Raw genomic sequence first — 27,894 nt, forward strand, 5'->3', positions numbered from 1 at the left:
TCTCTCTCTCTCTCTCTCTCTCTCCCATGCACCAAGGTGAGTGCAGGATTCACAGATGAACAGGGACCTGTTCTTGGGCATGTTTGAGTCAAAGTCTTGGCAGATATGAATGGCAGGAATTTCCCATCATCCTCCCTTCCTCTTGTCAACTGCTGGAACTGTCTGAGCTGGAAGGCAGGCTGACAAGGTTAAGGGGAGAGAAGATCTGATATGCTATCATGCTTCTCAGGTCCCTGAGAGGCAGGCTTGTGTGGAGCGGGTCCATGGCCTCCCTCTGCTCCCCTCCCCAAATAACCCTCCAATGTGCCAATCAGAGACAAAGATAAGAAGCTAACTCTCAGTCCTCCTCCCAGAGCCTAACCCTCGAGACAATTATTTATGGGAGCTCTGCAGTGTCTATCAACCAGCCTCAAGCCTGGGGCCTCCTTTCCACGTGGTGCTGCCATGGAAGCTGCCACAGTAGCGTGGACTGCATTCTGCAGGGGACGGGAGGTAGCTCTTACACATACCTGTGCATCATCTTGGGCACCATCACTTGACAATGACAGCCATTGAAAGTTCAGGCCATGTCCACTGCTGAAACTGCCGGCTATGAGACAGATCTGTAATCTATGGACGGGGGTCCACACTCCCACTGCAGGTCATCTAGACCAGGGCTACTCAAAGTGCGTATCAGGACTAAGCTGCACATTTTCTGTGAGGTAAGTACAGAAATCGAGAGCATTTGAAACCTTTATAGCAATCTGGCAGAGTAATTTAATGTGTTTATTCTAATAATTTAAAAGGGACTTGTATTTTTATCTTTGCTTCAGTTTCCCAGAAATGTATTCTAAAGAATACATTTTTTTAGAAAGATATATATTGTATTAAAATATCATTCTGCAAGAAATTATCAAAGAAAAACCCTGTTCCTTCATCGCAGGTAGTTTGAGGAGCACGGATCTAGCTGCATCCGCTGCTGCATCGAAATACGATACGGAATCGAAAACTCCCGGCTGCTAATTATTTGATCTTTCACGGGAATTCTCAAAGTGAGCGAGAGTGAGAGCCTGAGAGAGGGAGACAGGAGACAGCGGAAGGAGAGGGGTAGGCTGGAGGACGGAGAGGAAGTGCGTCCTTGCAGGGCAGTTGGTGCCACCTGAAACATGAAAGTCTGCGCTCCAATAAACGGATGGGATAAATCCCGTCCTTTCTGGCTCTCTTTCCTGAGACGATGGCTGTGGAGCGAGTCAGAAGGAAGGCAGTACACCATAGATGTGGCCTCTCTGGGGGGCTGACCCAGGAAGCCCAGGGCAAGGGGATGCAACACCGTCAGGATGCAGGCGTCCTAAGCAGCAGCGCTCTCCTGGCCCGGCATGGCTGCCCCAAGGCCCTCTAGACTCTGTCTGCCTGTCTGGAGGTCCTCACCTCTACAGAGTACAAGGTGACAAGAACCCCAGCCCTCCCTATCATTTGAGTTGAGCAAAACTTCCTGAAGGAATTTTTCAGCTCAGGCAGGATACCCAGGGATTAAGAACAAAAGCATAAAAACATCCTTGAGCCCGAGTTCTGGCTCCTCTGCTCCCTGCCTATGTGACAGTCAGCACACAAGTCCTGAGGCCTCGGTGTTTGCATCTACAGCATGGACACAGCAATACCTAGTATCTGTTGACGGTTACACTATATGCTAGATATTGGCTATTGGCTTTATCTGGAATATCTCAAAATCACCCTATGAGATAGATATGTTTATTCCCATTTCCCAGGTGAGCCAGCTGAGGCTGAGAGAGGTTAAGAACTTGGTGATCTCACACAGTGAGTCAAAGTCAGGACTCAGTCGTCTGCACTCTTCTTCTCAGAGTTACTGTGTTTAATCATTATGGGATACTCAAATCACAGGACTGCTATAAAGATAAACAGTGCATTTATCACAGTGCCTTTCTAAATATGAGTTGCTACTGCTTTTGGCATTATTTTCCCAGGGATATCCCAGAGCCTTTGAATGTCCCCTGGCTTCAAGGCTACAACGTAGGGCAGCAAAAGCTTGGCAGGCTCCAGAAGGAGCCAAGCCAGGGTTTCCTTGGCAGGTGGCCCAGCCTGCACATCCTTTAATAGTCCAGGGTCTCCTAAAAATATGCCAACAGCAAATCAAAGGCTCTGAAGCAAATCACAATAGTCACTCAATTTCAGGCTCTAAAGCATGTTCAGTCTTGCACCTTTCACATCAGCCAAAAGCTTCTTCCAAGCTCCCAGCTCCTGGATCCCTCTATCTCATCTTTCTAAATGCTGAGCCCCTCTCTGCAGAACACTCTAGATAGCAACGATTAAAAGAAGGGTGCAGGGCCAAAGCACAGGGAAGACATTTGGTGAGGTTGCCTGACTCTGTAAATATTTATGCCACTTGATGAGTCCGTGTTGGTGCCAGGACCCCCCACCCCCACCCTGAGTTTCCCAAGGAGGAATTTTAGTGCAGGATGAGGGTAAATCTGAATTCTATCTGATTCTATCCCAGACATGCCCTTGAAAACCTCAGACCCCTGCTAATGGGTACCTTCCGTTGAGGGTTGGCACTGTGCCAGGCAAGGTGTCCTTGGTTATCTCTCATCTGTGCACCACACAGCAGTGTAGGGATTAGTGTTCTCATTTTACAGATATGGAAACTGAGGCTAGAACAGGTAAGTAGCTGGCCTGAGTGATACAGCCAATAAGTGGAGAGCCCAGCTCTGCTTAGCACTCGTATCTGAGCTCTTCCCCTCCAGGAGGCCCTGTGTGTTCTCCCTCTGGGACAGGACCCTGGGTCTCTACTAGGTCTTAGTCGGCTCTCCTCCTTCCCTCTTCCCTGAGCTCTAGGGAGGGCTGCTCCACTACCAGCACGCCGAATGGTCCCTCTACACTGCCCCGCCGGGGGTGGATGTATACTCTCTTTACCTGGCCCTCTTTGCGTCTCACTTGTTGTATTTCCAAGCTGGTGATACGGAGAGGAAGAGATCATCTCCTTTATTGGGCTGATGCAGGGTGATTGGAGCCCTTGCTTATCAGTGCTTAACCGCCTCCTGGTTTATAGGAGGGACTCATGTCAGAGCCCCTATTGGAGGCCGGCCAGCATAGCTTTGTTCCAGGCTCACAGGTTTCTGGAAACACAGAGTAGAAAAATGTCATAGCCCTTGGCCCCCAAGGGGCAGTGATGGATACTGTCAGAGACATAGTCTAAGCCCCTGGGTGACTGTGTCCCATGGGGATGACGGCACAGTGCCCACGTGCCACCACATGAGAATCCCACTAGGTGCTTTGCTTGTTAAAACACAGACTCTAACTCACAGCACAGTCTGTGACAGAGGCCAGGAATGTTCCTAGGCTCCCGGTGATTCTGATGTTTACAGAAATGGTACAGTCTTTGACTTAGAGCGTGGGTTTTGGATCAGAACCATTTGGATTCAAATCCCAACTCTGGGCAAGTTGACTAACTTCCTTGAGCTTCAGTCCTCTTCCCATTGTGAAATAATAATAATAGCAACTCCTAAGACACCGGGAAGAGACGGAGAGAAAGTAATTTAGTTTGTGGCAGCCAAAGAGCTCTTCAAAGTTGCCCTGCTTAAGAGTCCTTCCATCCAAAATTTGAGAGGTGGTAAGTATTCAAGAAGTAACTTGGACTTGCTCTTGTAAGCTGGGCAAAATTGAGAAAACCACTGATGAGATCATCACAGGGGAAGGAGAGTGATTAGAACCAAGCTCTTCCTAATTCTAAGCAATCACTCAGCACATCTGTAGTGAGCATCTGCTGGGGTTCAACATCACAGAACAACCAAGTTCTTACTGAGAGCAACTCAAATTTAAGTTAAGGAGATGAGGCAAAAACATACAAGTTTAAGTCAAATAAAAAGTTACCAAATGAACAAGACAGTCATCCAAAGATGCCCCATGTTCATTAATTCACTCAGCATGTATATTCATTCACTGCCTCTGGTACACCAGGGACTGGACTGGAAACCAGAGATACAAGGTTGAATACTATGGTCCTTCCCTCAAGGTACTGAAAGTCTAGAGAAGGAGACTGAGGAACAAATCAATGCTCATGACTAATTCAGTCTCTTCTGGCTCTGAGTATTGAGAAAGGCCAAGTTTCACAGTATCTGAAATACTTCCTTCGGGGACTGGGAGATCAGCTCTAATCAGCAGGAAGGTAGTCAAGGTCTGGTGACCCACCTCAGAGCATTCAGAGCTTCAGACCCAACGTCTAGAGACAAATATACTACGCAGACCATCATCAGAGTAATGGTGGCAGGCAGTTTTGAAACTCTTGTCTAAACGTAGCTGTGAAGCATTAAAACAGGAGTAAATCATTTCAAAATGGTTAATCACAATCCAGGAGAAAGGGAAATACAGAGACCTGCCAGCCCACCGTTAATAACCCCAATGGTGTGAGGAGGCGCAAACAAAACTAGAGATGAGGGAATCCAATCGTGGCCACACTTTCTGCAAAGCTCACAGCTTGGTTCCTTGAGGGGAGGAATAGCATCTGTTTGTTTACCACTATGTAGCCGGCACCTATCAGAGTGGATACACATTAGGGATCTAATAAACATGTACTGGATTCATGAATGAATGAACAATGAAACTGTCCAGATCTGAGAAAGCGAAGTGGCCAGTAGGCAGCCAACCGTAAGACCAGCAGATCCGTAGCAGATAGCTCTCTTTAGACTCCAAGCTTCTCTGAGTTCTAGACCTGTGTATCCAACCGTCTATTTGTCAGCTCCTCTGCAATGTCTCCAAGTCACCTCAATCTCCGAAGGGATGAACTTGTGACCCTCCCTTGCTCATGCTTTCCTGCAGCTCCATAGCTCAGTGAATGCCACCACTGTCTAGTTATACAAACCAGAAACTAAGGACACATCACTTCACAGCCCTCTCCTTATCACCAATCCATCCCTCAGTGCTATCTACTTCCTTCCTAAAATTCCCTCAAACATATCCCCCGCCATTTCTCTAATCCAAGCGAGCATCTTTCTCCTGGGCTCGTACAGTTGCCTCCTGGCTCATCTGTCCATGTCTTTGCGCCCTAGCATCTCTCCACCTTGCTGCTCCCTCCACCCTCAACAGCCTTTCTTCCCACGTGCTCATCATTAATGCTTTCTCATCCAGTAGATCTCAGAGACATGTGCCCTCTCCTTCTGGACTATGCCTTGAACTCTAACATACTTCTCTCCCGTGACATGCGTCACAGTTGCAATTTTACAGTCTACTGTCCAGAGGCCAGTGGGCGGCTCCTGACCCAGAGTGGCCGAGTATATATTTTATATTCATGCGCCTGGCAACAGGCAGGATGGTAGAAGGGAGACAGTTCCCAGAGTAGGCACTCAGTTTAGGCCAAAGTCTTTTTCGAAGAGAGGGAGAGAGAAAACAGTCATTTCGTGCTGCCAACAGTCTTGAAGGTTAAGAAAGGAGTGGGCCCCTGGCCCCTGGTCTGCTCGGCTTAGGGAAGGTGGTCGGTCCCATCGATGAGAAAAGTGGGCTCAGGGGAGACAAGAGGAGGGTGGGGCTGGTGCACACAGAAAAGGACGGCCACCTGAAAGGCAGCTCCAGCTGATTTTTGCCTGGTGGGAACACCTGTACGCGGGTCTTATTTTATTTTTCCAAGAGAAGTCTGAAATCCAAATTTTATGTGAAGTCTCTTGATTTTTAAATGCTGGCAACTAATTTAGAAAAACAATTCCAGAGCCGAACAAAACACATCTGTGTTCTGGGTTTTGCAGGCAGATTCCGGCTTGCCACCTGTGTGTTAGAGGAGCTCTGTTCTCCCTGCCCCAGCCCGACACAGCCTCAGAATTAATTCCTCCGCCATCCTCCAATGACTTCCCGTGAACCAGACCAGCGCTGGCTGCTGGTGAGCACGGCATTAAGCTCCTTCATTTTGTCCTCCATGGATTCTCCCTACTTGTCCCTCCCTTCCTCTCCCTGATCCTCCCCCACAAATGACGCTCAACTCAGTTCTCAAAGATCAGGCTGGCAAAAGTGAGCCCCCTTGCACCATGAAATTGATATCCGCAAATACCACCACCCGGCCATCCTCTAAACACAGTTGTAAGGGTGCTACTGCTTAGAACAGGGGAGGGTGGGAGCCCAGTGGTGCCCACTTCAGAAAGTGGGAGTTAACAGCAAAAGAAAAACGGGTGAGGCTCCAAACTGCCTGACATTTGTATGTCCTTCAGGCACCTCTCGATTTGCCCCCTCTATGCATTCTAAGGCCCCTCCCTTGTCCTCCTCTCCTCCCCATCTCCCAGGATGGCACCCCCTGTTGCCAATCGGACTCTTTTTTTCCATTACAGTTTACTACAAGATACTGAATATAGTTCTGGGTGCTACACAGTAAATCCTTGTTGTTTCTTTTATATATAGTAGTGTGTACCTGTTAACCCCAAACTCCTAACTTATCCCTTCCCCTGCTTTTTCTTAGGTAACCTTAAATTTGTTTTCTATGTCTGTGAGTCTGTTTCTGTTTTGTAAATAAGTTCATTTGTACTATTTTTTAGATTCCACATATAAGTGATATCATATAATATTTGTCTTTCTCTGACTTACTTCCCTTAGTATGCTAATCTCTAGGTCTATCCATGTTGCTGCAAATGGCATTATTTCATTCTTTTTCATGGCTGAGTAATATTCCATGGTAGATATATATCACATCTTCTTTATCCTTTCATCTGTTGATGGACACTTAGGTTGCTTCCATGTCTTGGCTATTGTAAATAATGTCCCTATGAACATTGGGGGTACATGTATCTTTTCAAATTAGAGCTTTCATCTTTTTTGGATATATGCCCAGGAGTGGGATTGCCAGATCATATGGTAACTCTAGTTTTAGTTTTTTAAGTAACCTCCATACTGTTCTCCATAGTGGCTGTACCAGTTTACATTCCCAGCAACAGCGCAGGAGGGTTCCCTTTTCTCCACACCCTCTCCAGCATTTATTTGTAGACTTTTTTGATGATGGCCATTTTGACTGGTATGAGGTGATACCTCATTGTAGTTCTGATTTGCATTCTCTAATAATTAGTGATGCTGAGCATCTTTTCATGTGCCTGTTGGCCATCTGTATGTCTTCTTTGGAGAAATGTCTGTTTATGTCTTCTGCCCATTTTTTTGATTGGGTTGTTTGCTTTTTACTTTTGAGTTGTATGAGAAACCTGACTCTTTTGACAAGCCACACTGAAACAGTCACTCAATCACCAAGTCCATGGATTCTATCCTCAGGATCTCCCAAATCCATCTCCTTTTCTCCATCCTCCCACCCAGAGCCATAGTTCAGGCCACAGTACATTCACCTAGACGACTGCTATCATCTTGCAGACGATCTCACTTCCTCCAGTCTTCCCCCCAAATAATCCCCCACGACGCTGTCTGAACAGTCTTCTAAAAGCAGAAATCTGATCACAACACTCTGCTCAAAACCCTCCAGTCACTCCCCATCATCTTCCAAAATATAATCCAGACTGCTTCACATAGCCTGGCCCCATCCTGCCCCAGGGGTCTCACTTCAGGCACATCCCCAGGTGCCCCCCACACTGCAGCCTTACAGGACTGCTGGCATTTCCTCAGAGTACACCCAAGCTCTCTCTTGCCACCACATCATCACACCTGCTATTCCAGCTGCCTCCAAAGTCCTTTCTCTCCCCTCCTTGTCGGCGTGATAATGCCTATTTGTCATTCCATACTCAGTCAAGGTGTCTGAATCTGCAGGAAGTCTCTCCTAACTCCCGACCCCCATCCACCTTTCCCTGCTTCCTTCTTTACAGGGTGACTTTGGATACTGTCATCAGATTACTTATCCCGTGATCCGGCAACACTCTCTTTGTGCATCTCCCACTATAGGCTATGAGGGACTCTAAGGCAGGGAGCGTATCTCAGGCACACGCTGGAAGCTCAGTGCCTAGCACAGAGCAGGCATTTACTGTAGGTGTGCTGAATAATTGAAACATTCCAGCTTCTGCGTTGTGCCTGGGGCCGGCTGATCCCAGACAGCCCCTCTCCCAGCATGCACGGCTTATGTTTAGCGTTAGTAGTTTATCTCCGGGGGAAATGTGGTACCAGCTGTGGTCACCTGTCTGATTGCTCTCTGAGCTCTGCCTTTAACTGGAAATGAATTTGGATTACTTAAGCTTTCCTTGCCCAGTGGAGAAACTCCAGCTGGGTAAATCCAAAGCTGCTGGCAATTCTACTTTTTTCTGTTTAATCTCTTTCTCTCATGCGCCAACTCCAATTTTGTGCTTTCTGGCTTCCTCTCCCTCCCAATGCACGTTTTAAGTCTGCCATCTGTGACCTTTTGCAGATGGTGACTCACCTTGGGTCTTCACCTTCCGACTTGCTCATCCCAGGGAAACTGAGGCCAGTCTTGCCAAGGGAGTCAGCCACATCACTTGGGAGCTCTGGAGCAGCTCTGAGAATGAAAACCAGAAGTGAGATTCCTGAACCCCAGTCCGCTCCCCTCTGAGCCCCAGACCATGCCTCGATGCCGAGGAAGGTCGGGGATCTTAAACACCAGCTCTTCAGCTAGAAGTTCTGACCATCAGCAAAGAGGGCACAGAGAATGGTAAGGAAGGCGGATGAGCACGGAACCTGGCTCTCACCAAGCTGCATTTTTGGTAAGATCGTGTCCTCCCCCACCTGCAGTGTCCTAATGGTTTATGCCTAACTGGGAATGCTTCCGCTTCCCAGCTGACCCAAGAACCCCGATTATGCCCAGCTGTCTCATGCTTAAGGCTTTCTTTTCCCTGATCCCCCTCCCGTACCCCCATCAGCCTCCTGTCCTGTTCTCTTGACAAGAGTCCATTCTTACCTCACACAGGTTCCAAAAGCAAGACTGGCATGTCTCTGTTGAGAAAGTTTGCAAAACCCTAAAGGAGGGCTAGGGTAGGGGGGCACCTACGCTCCCACGTGGGACTGAGAACCTGACACGCACTTGAGGGAAACCAAGGACAAAAATCCATGGTGAGTTTTTCAGGGCACTGAAAAGTTAAGGAACTTGCCCCAAAGCACACAGGAACTAAGCAGAGGAGTCACCACCTCAAGGTTTTACTGTATGAAGAGCTAATGATTTTGTCCACACAAAGTTCATGGCCTCTGCTACATCACCCTGCAGAAAGTTCCTGTAACATGAATGTTCTTACTTAGGGAGAAGGTTCTGCAATGTCAGATCACATCAGAACTCCCTGCTTTGAACAACCAGCAGCTGCAAGACTTCCAGAGGAAGTCACGTGTGGCTACACTTAGGGATTTGACAAAGGTCTCCCCAGCACCTGCCTGAGCAGGGCACATTCTCCATCACAAGGTGCGCCTGCTCTCAGGGAGCTCACAGTCTTGTGGCGAAGATGACAGAGGCATAAATAGAAGTGCGAAATTAATGCAGAAGATTGATCCGTTAAACCAAGTTCCTGGGTGTAAGATATATATATATATCCAAAGAATATATAATTCTTTGGAATTCATAGAAAGGAATCATCAAGCAAATCAGCCACCTTGTCATTTTAACTAAAGTGCCAAAACCAGTTTTAGTTTTGAAAACAGAGAAATTCAAGCTTCATACTTGTCTGTAAGTATGCAAGGCAGTGTGCAATTTACCTTTGGTAGAATTAGCAGCAAGTCAGAATTTGTAAATTCTCCTTTCATTTACATTTAAAAGAGAGAAATCCAATTTAGTCCAAATTCATTATTCACAAGTACATAAAACGTGCCCCTTGCTCCAATCTAGTTTTTTTGTTGTTGTTGTTGTTTTCTTTTTTGGCTGCGTTGGGTCTTCGTTGCTGCGCGCAGGCTTTCTGTAGTTGCGGCGAGCGGCGGCTACTCTTTGTTGCGGCACGCAGGCTTCTTATTGTGGTGGCTTCTCCTGTGGCAGAGCACGGGCTCTAGGTGCACGGACTTCAGGAGTTGTGACACGTGGGCTCAGTAGTTGTGGCACGTGGGCTCTAGAGTGCAGGCTCCGTAGCTGTGGCGCACAGGCATAGTTGCTCCGCAGCATGAGGAGATATGTCAACTGTACTGACCATGAGCTCATATGCAGCAGGAAAATGGAGAGAAAGGGGTCCCTTCTCGCTTGCTGATATATGTCACCATCATTGCATGCAAACCTAACTATTAGGCAGAGTTCTAATGAGTCCCCATCCCCACCCCCAAAGCTCAGGAGAAACCAATAAACCCCTCCAGCAAACTGTGACAGAAGGAGTAAAAGCTAAGTGATAAAAATGCTAACTTGAATTTGCACATGTGCTGAAGTTCCTTAGAATGTCTTCTTAAAAGGTGGTTTTATCCTGGACCCTTGTGTTCCTGCTCGTCATCCCTTTTCATTTCCAGCATCTAACTCTTCTGGGTGAAAAGAGGCATTTCTACTGATGGGGTAGATCACTGAACCCAAAAGAGGGTGAAAATCGTAGCCTCGATTCGGCAACACCTATTCAATGTTTAAAATGTTCACACCTTTTGACTCCAAAATAACACTTTTAGGAATTTACTCAAAGGAAATAGTTAACAATGAATATAAATATGCATCTGCAAATATTGTTTAAAATAATTTAAAAATGGAAAACAAACGTTCATAGATGTTGGCTTTACGTAAACTGTGATAGGCGTATACATTGAATTGAAAGTGATGCAGAAGCTATAACAGGAAAATAATAATAGACTATATAAAAATAGGAACATTTTCTACGGCAAAAAAAAGCATGTACAATGTCAAAAGACCAATGGGTGAATTCCTTGCAAGATATATGACAAACTAAATTACTCGATATAAAAAGAATTCTTTAAAATCAGTAAGAAAAGAAAAACTCAATTTTAGAAAGGCCAACAACCATGTGAAAAGATATTCAATCTCACACAGTGAAAGAAATGTAAACTGTATTAGTAGCAAAAGTCAACTTTTCATCTATAATCTAGGCAAAGTCCAATAATAACCCCATTTAGAAAAAAAAAAATGTTCTCATTCTCCTTTGGTGGAAATGTAAATTTGAAGGATAATTTGGTAATCTACCAAAATTTTGAATTCTTAAATATTAAATTCTTTAAATTTTTCCTTATGCATATATAAGGGTATTTACAACAGTGTTGTTTGTAATATCAAATACCTGGAACAAAATAGATAAATTATGGTACATCTCTAATGGAACACTATGCTGTTGTTAGACAGAAGGATGTAACTCCACATACACTGATACGGAAAAAACACCCAAGATATACTGATATACTGAATGCTAAGTGAATCCAGAAAGTTGAAGAATATTAGATATAAATACTGTCATTTATTATATATACATATATTTTTTCACATAAGCATAGAAAATGTCCTGAAAGATATAAACAGCGGAAACTTCTAAAGGATAGAACTTGAAGAGAAGGGAGATTTTATATTTTATTTCATAGCATTCTGACAGTTCGATTTTTTTCTTTTGATGATTATGTATTATTCTTTTTTTTTTTTTTTTTGCGGTACGCGGGCCTCCCACTGTTGTGGCCTCTCTCGCCGCGGAGCACAGGCTCCGGATGCGCAGGCTCAGCGGCCATGGCTCACGGGCCCAGCCGCTCCGCGGCACGTGGGATCCTCCCGGACCGGGGCACAAACCCGTGTCCCCTGCATCATCAGGCGGACTTTCAACCACTGCGCCACCAGGGAAGCCCTATGTATTATTCTTATAATTAAAAAAAACTAGCTTGAACCATTAGTTGAACCTGATTAATCACCTCCTCTGCTACGGGAATTGTTTAGACACTGGGGCTACAGTGGGGAGTTGATATCTCAAGTCAAGAGATAGTCAAACTAGATTCTCTCTTCTCAAGTAGAAAATAATAACATGAAGTGAAAGAGAATGTTGTAATAAGTGAAAGGAGACCACGATAACAGAAAGAATGTTCTGACCTGAACATCTTTGAGATTCTAAGTCAAGCAGAAAAGGGCTTTACTTTTATAGGAGGAGTAAAGAACTGGGCGTCGCAGAGTAGGAGAGCAGGGGGCTGCATCAGACAGTGGTTGAGGGATGGCTTTTCTCTGGAGTCAGCCTTTCTTTTTTTTTTTTTTTTTTTTTGGTACGCGGGCCTCTCACTGCTGTGGCCTCTCCCGTTGCGGAGCACAGGCTCCGGACACGCAGGCCCAGCGGCCATGGCTCACGGGCCCAGCCGCTCTGCGGCATGTGGGATCTTCCCGGACCGGGGCACGAACCCGTGTCCCCTGCATCGGCAGGCGGACTCTCAACCACTGCGCCACCAGGGAAGCCCTGGAGTCAGCCTATTTTCAGGAGGGCTGTGAAGGAGTTCCAATGCCTCCAGTGCTGGTTCAAGGCTGCGCATGGGTCAAAGTTCAGGGGGTTGGGAGTGCTAAATAAATTGTCCCGGACAAGTCAGCAAGTCAGCAAGTATTTCGTCCAGGTACATCAGTGGGAACGAACAGTTCAGCTAATCCTTTATGAGACAAAGGACTGGGATTTGGAGGGCCTGTGTCTGCCCTTGTCAGAGGAAAACAAGGGGGTCATACCCGAATCTCATCTAAGTCATATTTGTGAGGGTGATTCTTTGCTGTACACCATTTCCATTGCTGTTTTCCAGGAGAACAAGTCTCAGATAAAGTTAAACATTGTTTAAGCCAATCACAGTCCTCAAAGAGCTTTAACTTGGAGGGGATTTAACAATTAAACAAGCAAATAAGTAAACAAATGAAAGTTATATAACTGTCTCAGGGTGCTTTCTGACAGAAAGTGGCTCTTGGTCCCTGACGAGGACATATCAAGTCCACAGTTAACATCGTAGCTTTGCAGTTTCAAACATTCATCTCTATCTGCCCAGGACCAGACTGAGAGATCACTGTAATTGAACAGATGGCACTGAAATGGACCCAATTATGTACAAAGATGTAAGATTCATTACAGCTCCATGAGGGGATGAAAGGATTACCCAATAAATGTTGTTGGGACAATTATCCAGCAATTTGGAGAAACAGTAATTTTAGAACCTCACTTTATGTTATGTGCTATAATAAATTCCAATTGAGTGGAAGAGTTAAATGTGTTTTTGTTTAACATCAAAATCTCAGAAAAATAGAACTGAATATTTTGCCAACCTCTAGAGGAAAAGGTAACTTTATAGGCTTAGAAGCAATACAAGGAATATAAAAGAGTAAGATCTGTAAGTTGGACTACAAAAAGTATAAAGCAGAAAAGCAAACATCAACCAAAACATATGGCAGCAAATGTAGCAAAGGGGCATTATATTTGGTGTTTAAGACCTCGTACTGGTCAGAAAAAAATTAAGACTCAGAGATAGAAGGGCAAAAGATACTTACAAAAGATGCCATGTAACTAGAACACAATGATTTGAGATGTTCAGTTCCCAGAGAATATAAATTAAGACAACAAGTTACCATTTCCTTTGTTAAATTAGCATAAATTTTAAAAATAATACCTCTGGCGCTTCTGTTTCTGGTTAGGATGTAGAAAGTCACGAGTGACTGTGGAGCCTGCCCTAGCAATGAGAATGAGCTAAACCATGATTTCTTGTTTGTTTTTCTTTTGTATCATGATTTTTAAAACCATCAGAGAGCTCAGTATGTAAAGAAACCTAAATAAACTAAATTCCAGAAGCGACCAGCTCTTCCTAGGATCGAAGATATCCATGGCTGCTTCGATCCATGAAAAAGTGGCAGCAAGGGGAGGAATCTGCCGTAAACTTGGGTGAAGAGCCATCAGCCAAACTTGTAACAACATTTAATGGCTGTTTGTGAGCTAATGTGACAGATTAGAATCCCAAAAAGCCGTAGCCACAGAGCGAGTCTATACCCACCCACCTGCCAAAGCTTTCATATAGTTCTCCATGAAGTACGCAGAAGTTATAGACCAAAGGCTAAGGACAAAGCAGGAGAGCTGAGAGAATACCCTTGAGGCACGCAGGATCTTCCCCAAGTGCAAGACCTAACAGGACAGAGAGCTGAGAGCAATCCCTTCAAGGACACCGTGCCTCCACCACGTGGAGCAGGGCTGGTTTCCCAAGTTGCAAAAACCTGCGGACAGGACCTAAAACCCAAAGCTGGCAGCTAGCAACAAAGCAGAGAGAGACCTTCCATGGTTCAGAAAGCTGACAACAGGGCTTTCAGACGTCTTTAGTCTCACGGGTGCTCAGAGACCCAGCCCTGATGAAGGGAGAAATCCTGATACCTTCTCAAAATATTTGAAGCCGGTGGTGAACTGGATCAAACTGAAGCTGCAACAAAGCCCATAACTTGCTCAAATACAGCTTTAATTGTCTCAGACCCTCACATTAGAGGGACCATAAACTTTTCTGTGGGTAAATATTATTTACTTCAGTCTCTACTGATCTTTTACACACAATATCCAACATAAGGAAAGAACTGATAGCAAGAAAATGTGATAGGGTTAAGAGAGGAAGAGTAAATAGAAGAAGACCCAGAGATGGCCCAGATGTTAGAATATCTAGATAGTGACTGTAAAATAAACAGAATAAAAGGAGAATATTAGCAGAGAGGTGGAAACTATAAAAAAGATCCAAATGCGAAAGTTATTAACTCTTTAAAAGACTATTAATATTGTTTAAAACAAAAATTATAACAATTGAATTATAGAGTTTACAGCATACATATCAGTAAAATATATGATAACAGGAGTATAGAGGGATGGGGGTGAGATAAATGCCATGATATTGTTGTAGAGTTCTTAACTTTGTTCATGAAATAGTATATTGTTATTTGAAAGTATATGTTCATAAATAAATGATTCATAGGGTGATCTCTAGATAAATCACTAAAAATTACAAATATAGGTATATTTAAAAAGTCAACAGAGGAGATATTAAAATGATACATTAAAATATTTAATTCACCTAAAAGAATACAGAAAAGGGGGAACAGAGGAAAAACAGACAGATGGGTCAAACAGAAAACAAATACCAAAATGCTAGACCTAAACTCAATCATATCAATAATTGTATTAAATGTAAGTCAACTAACTGCTCTAATTTAAAAGCAGAGATTGTCAGACTCTATAAGAAATCAAGACTTAACTATAGCCATTTATAAAAGACACTTTAAAGAAAAAGACACAGACTGGTTAAAAATAAAAGGATGGAAAACATATACCATGTGGCTATATCAATAACAGAGAAAGTCTTTGAGACAAAGATTATTATTGAAGATAAAGACAGCCACTTCATAATGATAAAAGGTAAATTCAACAAAATAACGTAACTATCATGAATGTCTATACACCTAATAATGAAGCATTAATATACATGAAGCAGAATGACAGAACTAAAGGGAGAAATAGAGAAATCCAAAGTCATAGTTTAGGATTTTAACATCTCAGTAATTTATAGAATGAGTACACAAAATATTAATAATTGCACAAAATTTGAAAAACAATTTGATATTTATAGAACACTGGCACCTTCTTGAAAGCTTCTTTCCAAATGGACATGAAATAAACACATAGATAGACCACAAATAACTCTCAGAATAACTCTCAAGATACTTCTATGGATTGAAATCGTACAAAGTATATTATTTGACCACAATAATAGGTTTAAAATCAATAACACTAGGATATTTAGGAGATCTCCAAATATTTTGTAGTTAAACAACACAAGTCTAAAAACACAAGTGTTTTAACTCATGCACAGAGAAGATATCAAAGGGAAATTAGATATATTTTGGACTGAATGGTAATAAAAACACAAAACATCAACATTTGTGGGATGCAGTTAAAGCAATGCTTAGATAGAAATTTACAGCTTTCAATACCTATATTTGAAAAGAAGATATAAAGCCAATAATTTAAGCTTCCATATTGAGAAGCTTGATGAAGAGCAAAATAAATACAAAGTAGAAAAAAGTAAATAATGAAAATAAGAGTGAAAATCAAAGAATAAGAAAATGAATAAACAATAGAGAAAATTAACAGTCATAATTAGACACTTTGACAAGATTAATAAAATTGATGAATCTCTAGCAAATCTGATGAAAGGAAAAAAAGAGGATACAAATTATCAGGAATGAAAGAAGTGTTATCATTATGGATCTTTTCAAAAATTAAAAGGAAAATAGGAATATTATGAGCACTTTAATGTCAGTAATTTGACAACTGATATGAAAGGGATAATCCCTTGAAAAAATACTATTTTTCAAAACTGACACAAGAAAAAGTAGAAAATCTAAATAGTTCTAAATCTATTTTAAAAATTGAATTAGTGATTTAAAAAAAACACACCAAACAAAACTCCACTGCCACATGGCTTCACTGGTAAATTATGTCAAGCATTTAAGGAATCATAATGCCAACCTTACACACTTTTAGAAATGTTGAGGAGGACAAAACATTCCCTTTTTTATTTCATAAGGTAAGCAGAACGCTGACACTGAATCCTGAAAAATATTTTACAAAAGAAAAAAAATCCTTAAGAAAATATTAGCAAATCAGATCCAACAGCAATGTATAAAAAGAATAAGATACCATGACCAAGTGAGATATGTCCCAGGAATGCAAGGTTTGTTTACCAATCAAAAAATAATCAATATAATTCACCAAATTAACAGAGTATAAGAGAAAAACTATATGATTCTTTCAATAGATGCAGAAAAAGCATTTGCTAAAATTCAATACCCTGGCATAATTTTTAAAAACATATAATCTTTAGGATTTTTCTTAAAGCTGGGAATATAACAAGTCTTCCTCAATCTAATTTTAGAAAAGCATTTATAAAACCTACAATTAACATCCTACTTAAATAAGATTAGGAACAAAACAATGTCCAGTTTCACTACTATGGAATATTGTACTTGGGTCCTAACCAATGCAATAAGAAAAAGAAAGAAATTTCACACAAATTGTAAAGGAAAAAGTAAAACTATCTTTCACAGATGACATGACTTGTATGTAGAAAACCTTTAAAAATCTACAGAGATACTACAAGAAATAATTAGTAAATTTATTAAGGTTGCAGGATATAAGCTCAATATATAAAAATCAGTCTCTATATTCTCAGTGAACACTCTGGGTGAATAACTGAAAAATAAAATGATTGACATACAAAAAGCTGTGTATATTAATTCTTCCAATCTGTGGACATGGAATGTCTTTCCACTCATTTGTCTATAAATTTTTTTTTCATCAATGTTTTGTAGTTTTCACCATACAAGTATTTCAGTTCTTAGATTAAGTTTACTCCTAAGTATTTTATTCTTTTTGATGCTAATATAAATGAGATTGTTTTCTTGATTTTCTTTTTGGATATTTCATTGTTAGTGTATAGAAACACAAGTGATTTTTGTATGCTGATTTTGTAACCTGCAACATTACTAAATTCATTTATTAGATCTAACAGTTTTTTGGGGAATTGTTAGGATTTTCTACATATAAGATCATGTCATCTGCGAACAGAAATTATTTTACTTCTTCCTTTCCAATTGGAATGCCTGTTATTTCTTTTCCTTGCCTAATTGCTCTGGCTAGGACTTCCAGGACTATGTTCAATAGAGGTGGCAAGAGTGGTCATCTTTACTTTATTCCAGATATTAAAGGAAAAGCTTTCAGTTTCTCACCATTGAATATAATGTTTGCTGTGGGATTTTTATACAATGATCTTTATGTGTTGGGTAAATTCCTTCTATATCTAATTTGTCAAGAGTTTTTATCACGAAAATGTGTTGAATTTTGTCAATTTTTTTTCCTGCATCTATAGAGATTACCATGTGATTTTTTATCCTTCATTCTTTTTTTTTTTTTTGGTAGGAGTTTATTAATTAATTAATTAATTAATTTTTTGCTGTGTTGGGTCTTCGTTTCTGTGCGAGGGCTTTCTCTCGTTGTGGCAAGCAGGGGCCACTCTTCATCGCGGTGCGCGGGCCTCTCACTATCGCAGCCTCTCTTGTTGCGGAGCACAGGCTGCAGACGCGCAGGCTCAGTAGTTGTGGCTCACGGGCCTAGCTGCTCCACGGCATGTGGGATCCTCCCAGACCAGGGCTCGAACCCTTGTCCCCTGCATTAGCAGACAGACTCCCAACCACTGCGCCACCAGGGAAGCCCTCTCCTTCGTTCTTTTAATGTGATGTGTAACATTGATTGATTTGCACATATTGAGCCATCCTCGCATCACAGGGAGAAATCCCACTTGGTCATGGTGTATTAGCTTTTTAATGTGCTGTTGAATTCAGTTTGCTAATATTTTATTGAGGATTTTGCAGCTATGTTCATCAGAGATCTTGGCCTATAGTTTTCTTCTTTGTGATGTCTGTCTGGTTTTGGTATCAGGAGAATGGTGGCCTCATAAAATGAGTTTGGAAATATTCCCTCTTTATTTGGGGGGAGGAATTTAAGAAGGATTGGTATTGATTGTTCTTTAAATGTTTGGTAGAAGTCACGTGTGAAGCCACCTGGTCCTGCGAATGATAGCCCAAAATTTTAAACAACTCCAATGTTCATCAACGAAAGAATGGACAAACAAACTGCCATAGTCAGTCAACAGAAAACTACTCGGCAATAGGAAGGAATGAAGAACAACTGATATGTACAAAAACACGGATGGATCTCAAAAATGTTGTGTTGAACAACAACAAAAAACAGACAAAAGAACACTATTATTTACATCTATTTGAACAGGCAAAAAAAATTTCTTGGGTGACAACAATATTCTATTATCTTATTTTGGGTGGTGGTTTTAAAGGTGTATGTAATTGTTAAACCTCATCCAACCAAACTCTAAAATACGGCCATTTCATTTCATATACCTTATACCCACTGAAAATTTTTAATAATAACACCTTTGACTGATACTCCTATAAACTGGACAGTGATTTTAGAAACCACTGTGGCAATAATAGTCAAGAATTCTAAAAAGCCCAACCGTTTTAATTCAATGATTCATTTATGCAAATCTACTCTTAAGAAATAATTCAAAACAAAATGTAAAAAGCACAAAAATGTTGACCGTAGTATTTGTGTAACTGTGTAATCTGAAGCACTTCAAATTTCAACATTGGGTAAAAATTAAACAAAGTGCAGTCAATATATTTTATAGAATATATTTAAGTCACTAACAATTATATTTATTATGACTACATAACAAGCTGAGGACATATTTATGCTACAATCCTTTACATTCTTGTAAAAATATACATATGGGAAAACACTAGAAGGAAATAAACCATAATGATAAATTGTTGTGTTGGGCTTGTGGGAGTTTTTTTTTCTTTTCATCTTGGTTATCTGAATTTTTATATTTTTCTTTCCTTGAAAAATATTTTCAATTTATGTGGTTTTTCTTTTTTCTTGATATTTTTGCAATATTGCTCTTTTTATCCAAGAACAAGGTATTTTCCTCCAGTTACTCATGTTATCATTTATGTCCTGCTATCATTTTCTTAGTTTAAATTGGTTTTTTATTGCACAAGAAATCCATGGTTACATCTTCATTATAAAAGGAGCTCAGTTTTACCTGATAGTTTCTGATTTCTAGAAAATAAATTTTTTAACTGAACTTTAATTTGTGAATATAACAACTGGTACAGGCCTTTCCAATGACCCAAATACTCATGCCTAGTCACACAGAATCATGATATACAGCTAACTATTATGTTATTAATAGAAAACATTAAATATATTGATTTGAAAGTATTTGAAAATATTAGCAGTGGTTAGTCTCTGGGTAGTAAGATAAGGTTAAACGTCATTTTCCTTATCTTCTTTTCCTACAGTGAATATGTATTATTTTGTGATAAAAAGACATGGTAAATTTAAATCCCAATTTCAAGCCCTGGGCCCAATCCTGATCCAAGTCAGTGTCAGGGAATTGCAGAATTCCCTAGGCCAAAGCTTCCCCATCACGCATTTCATCTTGCTATTCATGACCCACTTCTGGTCACTTGACCTTGAACTTCCTCTTCCTGTGCTACCCTCTTGTCTTAATAACCTGATGCTCTGGGGCTTCCTATTCTGGCCATTAGCCTTCCTCCTACCAGTTCCACTGTCCTCACCCCACCCACGGGATCAGGAAACCTGCTGAGTAAATGCAGGAAGCAGAAACCCTCAGTCTGGTCTCTCTTGGTCCTCAGATTCCTTGCTGTCACACAGGCAGCTGCAGCAACAGCTACACCTACCTTCCCTCCCCAAAATCTCCAGCACCAGAGCCTGCTAAGCCATCCTAGCTCCCGTTCCTGCCAGACCTTTATTAAGCATGACAAGGGTTTGGAACACCTATGAAACATCATAATCTCCCTGTCTCCCTGAAGAAACAAATAGAGTTAAAGGAGGCTGTGAGGCTGGAACGGTGGCAGATGCATCCCTGGAGAGCCCAACTCCAGCCTCCCTCACCTGTCTTGTGTCCCCCCCTCTCGGCTCAGACCTTCTCTCAGGAGCCTGGCCAAGCCTGCTGAAGGGGAGCTAAAGAGGTGACTGAAAACTGAAATGAACATCCCGTTGAAAAGAATTCAGAGTGGTGATAAATAGCTTTACGGACCCCTGGCGTATTGTGGACAGCAGAGGACTCTCTCTCCCCATCCGCCCGAGTATAAATTAGAGAAAGGTGTAAGTTCCTGATCGCTCTGTCCTTCGAACCCCTACAGTACTTAGAAAAAGATAGAGTGACCACGTCCAATGAGGAGGGGCAAGGAACAGCTCAAATTAGAGGGAACCTTATTAAAAGATGTCTCCTCATAGCTATTCAATCACTAATTGACTTTTCTTCCCCACTTTAATTTTGATGCTGGTGTCTTAATTAATAACTCTGTCACCAAAGCGCCAGGGTGCCAGAGCAAGGCTCACCAGGAGTTTATCTCTCTGCGTTCTAGTCAGTTTGACAGGTAGGCTCTCCCTGGCCAGCTCCCTGGGTAATGGCCTGCGCCATCTTGGTCCCTGGAGGAAACAGAGACGCATTGTAATTCTTTAAGCCACAGGGCCCAGCCGGCAGGAAGAGAAGCAGAAAACTGTCCCTCTCTGACAGCATCTTAAATTCCCTTCTCTCTTTCTGCATTCTCATATGTACACAAAGTTCATCACGGAGACTGCGGCCAGTGGGAGAGATGGATCACAAGTGTCGTTTCTAAGCCTCCCAGGAAATCATTTGTTCACTCACTCATTGATTCATACCGGTATTTTACTTGTTTTTGACTGGCCTGTGCTGGACTTGTGTTTGGGGGGGGGGGGTGTGGTATGGGACAGGGGAGTTCCCAAAGAAGTAAAAATTGTGACATTTATAATTTTAGTTGAAGAGATGTGACATACTCATAAAAATAAAGGCCTGAAATTAACACAACATTGTAAATCAACTATACTCCAACAGAAATTTTTAAAAATTAAATAAAATAAATTAAATAAAATAAAAGCCAAGATTTGTTGTTCAAAGAAAATATCCAGGTGGGCAAAGTCCATTGTCCTGGCTAGTATGTTGGTCCCTCCTCACTTCTGGGTCCCTCTGGCATATTTCAAACATGCAGTGAGGAACCACAATGGAACCACCACCAGGTGGACCTTTGGCAGGAGAAGTTAAAAAGTCAAGTTCTCTTCGTATGGCTTTCTCCATCCTCTCTCCTGGGATGGAGGGATGAGGGAGCAGAAGAAGGCACTTAAGAGAAAGGAAGCTCCCATTTCACCCCTCCTCACCACAGAGGAGGAGGATGCGTCTAAACTCATCACTTTGATAGTTTGGACTGGACTACCTGTGAGTAGAGCCACTCTGCCCTAAAGGTGGGCTGAAGGTCTGCAATCTGATCTACACTGCACTGGGAGCTCCCGGACATCTTGCTTCTTTCTCTTTTCTCTTCAGCTTGGTGGCAGAAGTGGGATACTGCACCAGGGACCCATCCTTCTCGAGCAAGCCCAACCATCTTACCCTCTTCTCTTTCTCCCTTCCATGCAGGAAAGAAAAAAGATTCATGACCAGGGATAGAATTTTTTTCTTATGAAAGCTTGTGTGGGAGGGGGAAAAAACACAAGCCACAGTTGTTTCTTTTTCCTCCAGCCTCACTTACAAAAGCCTTCTCCCTTCTCCAGGGGTTGGGGTCCACCCTCATTAGCAATGAGGTGCTATTTTATTTTCCACTTACAGATTTCATCACATACATCTTTTTTAGGAGACTCATAGAGAGGAATGCTGTGTCTTGGGAAGAATCCCAGTGTTCCAGGGTCCCTTGTCCAAAAACCACCAAAGAGTTTCTGATAGCTCTGTAAGTGGAGAGACTAGGAGGCCAGGCTATGCCAAACCATTTCCCCACATGGCCCCTGTAGAGATCCCCGTCCTGATAGTATTTTCAGGACTCTACCCTAATGGAGCTTTACCATGTGCTCAGTATCTGGGACATACTTTTCTAGATTACCCTGCTTCTTATATCTCCTGTTTTCATTCTTGATCTACTTTTTAACCTACCTTGGCAACCAATATTAATACCCTCTGTTTTAAAAAAAAAATCCGAGTGGCTTCCTATGAGGCAACCTACCTATGTGGTAGGTTGTAATGTTGATCTCAACATCTGCTGCTCATCTCTGTGGAAGGACTGAACATGCCCAGCCCCAGCAGCACCACATTTAGCCACGTAATGTGCTTTGGCCAATGGAAGTGGCACATCCACTTCCATGCAGATGTTTTAAGGCCATCATATGGTCCTCTACCTTCTCTCTTCCCTCTGCTAGGAGACCAGGAATGTCCCAGATAGGAGCTGTCCCATCTACCTGAGTCCTGGAGTGAAAAGGATGTGCAGCCAATCCACAATGGGTATGGAGCATGAGTGAAAAACTTCTTTATTGTATACTACTGAGATTTTGAGGGCCATTTGTCACCATGCAGTTTATGCTAATCTGACTGATAACATTCTACAGCGTGATCTGATAACCTCTGACCATTTCTCCAATCTTATGTCCTACCTTCCACCTCCTCTCCCACTACACTCCAAATATTCTGGGCCTCTTTCTCTTCCTTGAACATGCCAAGCTTATTCTGACCTCAAAGACCTTGCATATACTGTTCCCTCTGTCTGGATTGCTTTTCCCTGAAGTTTTCACATAGCTGTCTCTTCTTCATTATTCATATCTCAGTTTGAATGTTACTTTCTCAATGAATGACTTCCCTGAACCCCTGCCTAACGTAGCCCCCAGTTTCTCTCTATCACATTATCCTGTCTTGCTTTGCATCTGATCACTAGTGTATTATTTATTTTCCCTCCTTGGAATGAACACTCCATGAAAGCAGAGACCTTGTCCATCAAGTTACTGCTGCATCTCCAGACACCGGAATGTCACCTGACACACAGCAGACACCGAGGAAGTATTTGTGTCATGAATAAATGAACGTCTCTCCTCAACTTTAAACCCTTTTCAACCACCAACTGGACACCTCTTCCTGGAGATCCTCAAACTCAACAGAGTTCATAATTCTGTCCTCTCTTTCTTCCCCTCTTCAACCTCCTCATCACCCTCTATTCCCTGATGAACGACACCAGCATTCACCCTGTCACCCAAACCAGAAACCTCAGTGTATTTTCCACTCCCCCTCTCGCTCACGGGCCCCACTCCCAATCAGTTACCAGGCTGAGTCTCTCTAATCCACTTCGTCCTCATTCCCATACATCTGCCCTCACTCAGGCCCTCATCATCGTTGCCTGGATTATCACAATCTTTGCAGAAGAGGGTTCCCTGTTTCCAGTTTTCTCCCCTCCCATCTGTGCTGCACACTGCCACCAGAATTATCTTTCTAAAATCTGATAATGTCACTCCCCTGTTTAGAAGGATTGCAAAGGAGCTGCAAGACAAAGCTTAACTCCTTGGAGGCCATGAGATACCTTGGGGTTCTGGCACCTGCCCAGTGCCCAGGGTCTCTCCTACTACTCCCTGTCAGACCCTCATCCCATCCAGCCATGAGGGACGCACCAGGGCAGCAGCTCCACCAGGGGTCTGCACTCCTGCTCTCTCTCTCGCCCCTGGAATGTCCCTCCCCCATCAAACCTTCCCCCACCCCCAAACACACACACACACACACACACACACACACACACACACAAACACACACACTCACTGCTGTCAGCATCCACCTACTGAGAGCTTTCTCTGCTGCTCTCCCGGTTCCCTCAGTTATGACTCCCTCTGTGTAGCCTGTCCCAGCTCCTCCCTCCCCTCCTCCTGTAAAAATGAAAATAGCTCTAATTATGACCTCCATCCTCTTGCATCCTTTAACACTTGGTGCAAACCTCTATTATAAGACATCGCGTGGCATCCTACGCTTTCTGGGTACAGGTTTGTTTGTGTATTCCTTAAAGGCCCAACAAGCAACCTTTCTTGCTTGAGTCCCCACCACTTCACACAGTGCCTGATGGACACATAGTATATGCTCAATTAATCTTGTTTCAGTGAACAGATGGTATTGATTACAAAGAGAGAGAATAATAGATGGACTAAGTATATTACAAGCTGGAACCCTTGTTTGCATGCTAGAACCAGGAAACACAATGCAAGTGAGAGTGGAATCAACTCTCAGTCTCAGCTCTGCCCTAATAAAGTTACCTGACATGATGGAGTCTCACCTGGTACAACAGGAAGAGGACCCCAGAATTTAAGGAGTCCTGTGCACTCATTTTTGCTCCAGACCTCACTGTTAGGTTGACTTTAGCTGTGGCTCTTAAATTCTCTGTCCCAGGCCTTCTCATTTACTTCTTACATAGTTTCCTCTCACGTGTATATTACAAGAAAGCGCTTTACTAACGCTGCTCTCATTTTACAGATTCTAAAAGAAGAATTAAGTGATGTCCCCAAACCACACAACTAGTAAGCAGCAGAGTTAGAGCTTGAGCTCAGAGTCTCTGTAAACTCTGTGCCCTCCTCAACCAGCTGGGCTGTCTTGCCCTCAAATAAGAGCCTTAGTAAGTAGATGATCTCAAATTCCCACCACCTGGAAATGCTTTAATTCAAATACTCTCTTCCCCAGGCTGTCTGGAATCGCTCTTCACACCTAACCTCTCACAGTCCCAAGAGCCGAGCCTCTGGGGAGTGGGCCACGACCACCGGCTCCTCACCCAAGACGGGGAGGCTCCCTTCCGATGGGGAACAGCAAGATTCCCAGCACAGCCAGTCAGAAGCCTGCTGTCATTTTAGAATATTCAGGTTCCAACTTAATACTATTTGAGGCTCAAAATAACCCTTCCGATCTTTCTGCTTATTTCTTAAATGCAGTTCTTAACAGTAATGATGGCACCTGTGGGGGAGGAATAAGAAGGGATTTAGGCTGAGAGCTGGTTTCATGTCCCCTAAAAGGATTATTTTACACCATCAGAAAGATAATTCCCCTCCTAGCGGGGGAAGATGGATTAGGTCTTTACTTCAGATGGTACTTTATGAAAAGATTATTTAAAGATTATAGGACAAAGCAGATACATTTGACAACATCTGCTAGGGTTGGGTTTTCCTGGCTGCCTGAGAAGCCATTGTTATTTATGCAATTAGTAGACTGCTTGCCTTAGCAAGCAGTAGACTGGTGCTAATCTAGAGGCTGTCTGTACACAAAAGTCCACACACTCCTGCTGTGGAGTTTCCTTCCCCTTCTCCTCCCATCTTTCACTGAGAATAACACAAAATGCCACCACCTCCACGAAGTCTTCCCTGATTTCTCCACCCAGAAATGGTAAGTCTTGCCTCCTGACTCCCTCCCCTCTTCAAAGGTCTTATCACAGGCTGCTTTGTGCAGGACCTCTATCGGCCTGTGCCTTCTCCTCCTGGCCCTGAAACGTCTTACACACATTATTACTCAGGCAGAGGGAAATGTAAATGCCCCTCTGTGCCCCGGTCTCAGCTGTCCACCCAGGCAGTGCAGGGAAGGAGGGTCTTGGAGGCCTCCGGGGCTCAGGAGGGCACTGGCGTTGCTTGGGGTGGGGTTCCGCAGATCTGAATCTCACCATGTTGTTATCTGCACGGGGTGTTAGGAATGACGAGCACGTGGTGGGGTGTGTCATACTGAGGGGCCTCTAGGAGGCACTGCTGTCCAGAGCAGCTTGGTCAGACCCCCCAGGACTCCCTTATTTTATGATGGGGCAGTTTTGAGAAAAGTCCCGAGGAATGATCCTGCAGTACTTTTCTGAACAGCCCTTGGCACCGTATGACAGAAGCAAGTCTGGGTTCACTCTTGCAGAAGTCTGTCTCCTGAATCTGCAGAAGGCTGTAAACGGCACCTATGTTCTTTCAGAGCATGCCATCCCCAACTGCTACTGATACTTCCAGCCTCTCTCCCAACACTGCCTCCCACCTGCACTCAACTAATGCCAGTCCTCATGCTTCATACTCGTTCCTGCGTCCAAGAAACACACAGTTTCTTCTGCCTGGACTGCCCTCCCCTCAGCCCTCCTCCATCCCATGAATTCCTCCTCCACTCCTTTAGACCCAGCTCAGACGTCACCTCCTCTATGAAGCCTGCCCTGCTGCCTCTGGTCCATTCAGGGTATCCTTGTTTTCCTAGTATTCATTATCTGAGGTATAGAGAAGCAAAAATCACCAATCTGGAAACATTCACTAATAAATAGACACTTGTCATAAAAACTCAATCAACGGCTATGTATTGAGGGCCCATTGCATACCAGGCACTGACCTCTGCACTTGGAATACAGCCAATGAACACAGCAGACAAATAGCCCCGCCCTTGCAGGGACGTGGCAGGGAGGTGGAGGGGCGGGGGGCAGGGGGGGTTGGTCAGGACATCAGTACACAATGAACACAGTAGTAAGTAAATTATATAATATGTTAGCGGTTGATAAGCATGTGCAAAAAGGAAAAAATCAGAGAAGGGTAAAAATGATGGAGAATATTGAGGCAACAAGAGTGTGGGTGGGGCAGGGTTAAGTGGGGAGGTCTTCACAAGTCTCGTGCAGAAGGTGACATTCAACCGAAGACTAGAGAGAGAAAGGCATGGTCCAGAAGATTTCTGTAGGAAGAACATTCCCTGCCAACTGTGACCCCTAGTTCAAATCCAACCTGCCACTTGTTTTTAGATGGCCCAGTAACTAAGAAGCTTTCTTACATTTTTAAATGGTTGGAAAAAATCAAAAGAAGAGTAATATCTCACGACACATGAAAACGACATGAAATTCAAATTTCGGTGCCCACAAATAAAGCTGCATTGGAACACGGCGACTCTCATTCATTCATGTATTGCCTGTGGCTGTCTGCAGGCTGCGACGCAGAGTTAAATAGCTGTGACAGAGACCCTCAAAGCCTCAAATATTTACTATACAGCCCCTGGCAGGAAAAGTGTACCAACTTCTGAGTTAGAGCAAAGAGCCCAGGGCAGGAGCAGGAATAGGAAGGAGACAGCAGTGCTGGAGTGGGGGGTGGAGGAGTGGGGGGGATTAATGAACAGGGAGAATGACAGAGGGGGAACAGGCTGGGGGCAGAGTACAGATCGTGGAAGGTCTGTTAGGCCATTTGGTTTTAACTTGGGCAGTAGGGAGCCCCTGCAGGATTCTGATTAGAAGAGCCACACAGTCTGACTTGTCTTAAGAGAATGGCTTTAGCGTCTCTATGGAGAACAGACATGTCTTAGCAGGCTACTGCCGTTGTTTATCCTTAACAAAGGATAGTGGCTCAGACTGCGGTGGTAGCACTGAGTGTAGCTGTCAAGAGCCAGCTCAGGGACTTCCCTGGTGGTCCAGTGGGTAAGATTCCATGCTCCCAATGCTGAGGGCCTGAGTTCGATCCCTGGTCAGGGAACTAGATCCCACATGCATGCCGTAACTAAGAAACCCACATGCAGCAACTAAAGAGCCTGTGTGCTGCAACTGAGACCTGGCACAGCCTAAATAAATAATAAATATTTTTAAAAAGGGGTGGCTTAATTCTTTTTCTTTTTTTTTTTTGAAGTACAGCTGATTTACAGTGTTGTGTTAGTTTCAGGTGTACAGCAAAGTGATTCAGT

The 27,894-nt window shown here is 43.1% G+C and overlaps 1 long non-coding RNA gene across 1 annotated transcript in view; it reads right to left on the reverse strand.

The window, feature by feature from the left end:
• The window catches only part of LOC113617809 (uncharacterized), a 130,722-nt gene that overhangs the window by 63,577 nt on the left and 39,251 nt on the right, over positions 1-27,894 (reverse strand). Inside the window, exon 2 of the long non-coding RNA XR_003431776.1 lies at positions 8,315-8,410. This is a non-coding gene — a long non-coding RNA (uncharacterized LOC113617809). The remainder of the gene's footprint in view (positions 1-8,314; positions 8,411-27,894) is intronic.

This window comes from Aethalodelphis obliquidens, unplaced genomic scaffold (genome assembly GCF_003676395.1).
Source record: "Aethalodelphis obliquidens isolate GAN/ISIS:26980383/991018 unplaced genomic scaffold, ASM367639v1 scaffold5, whole genome shotgun sequence".
NCBI lineage: Eukaryota > Metazoa > Chordata > Mammalia > Artiodactyla > Delphinidae > Aethalodelphis > Aethalodelphis obliquidens.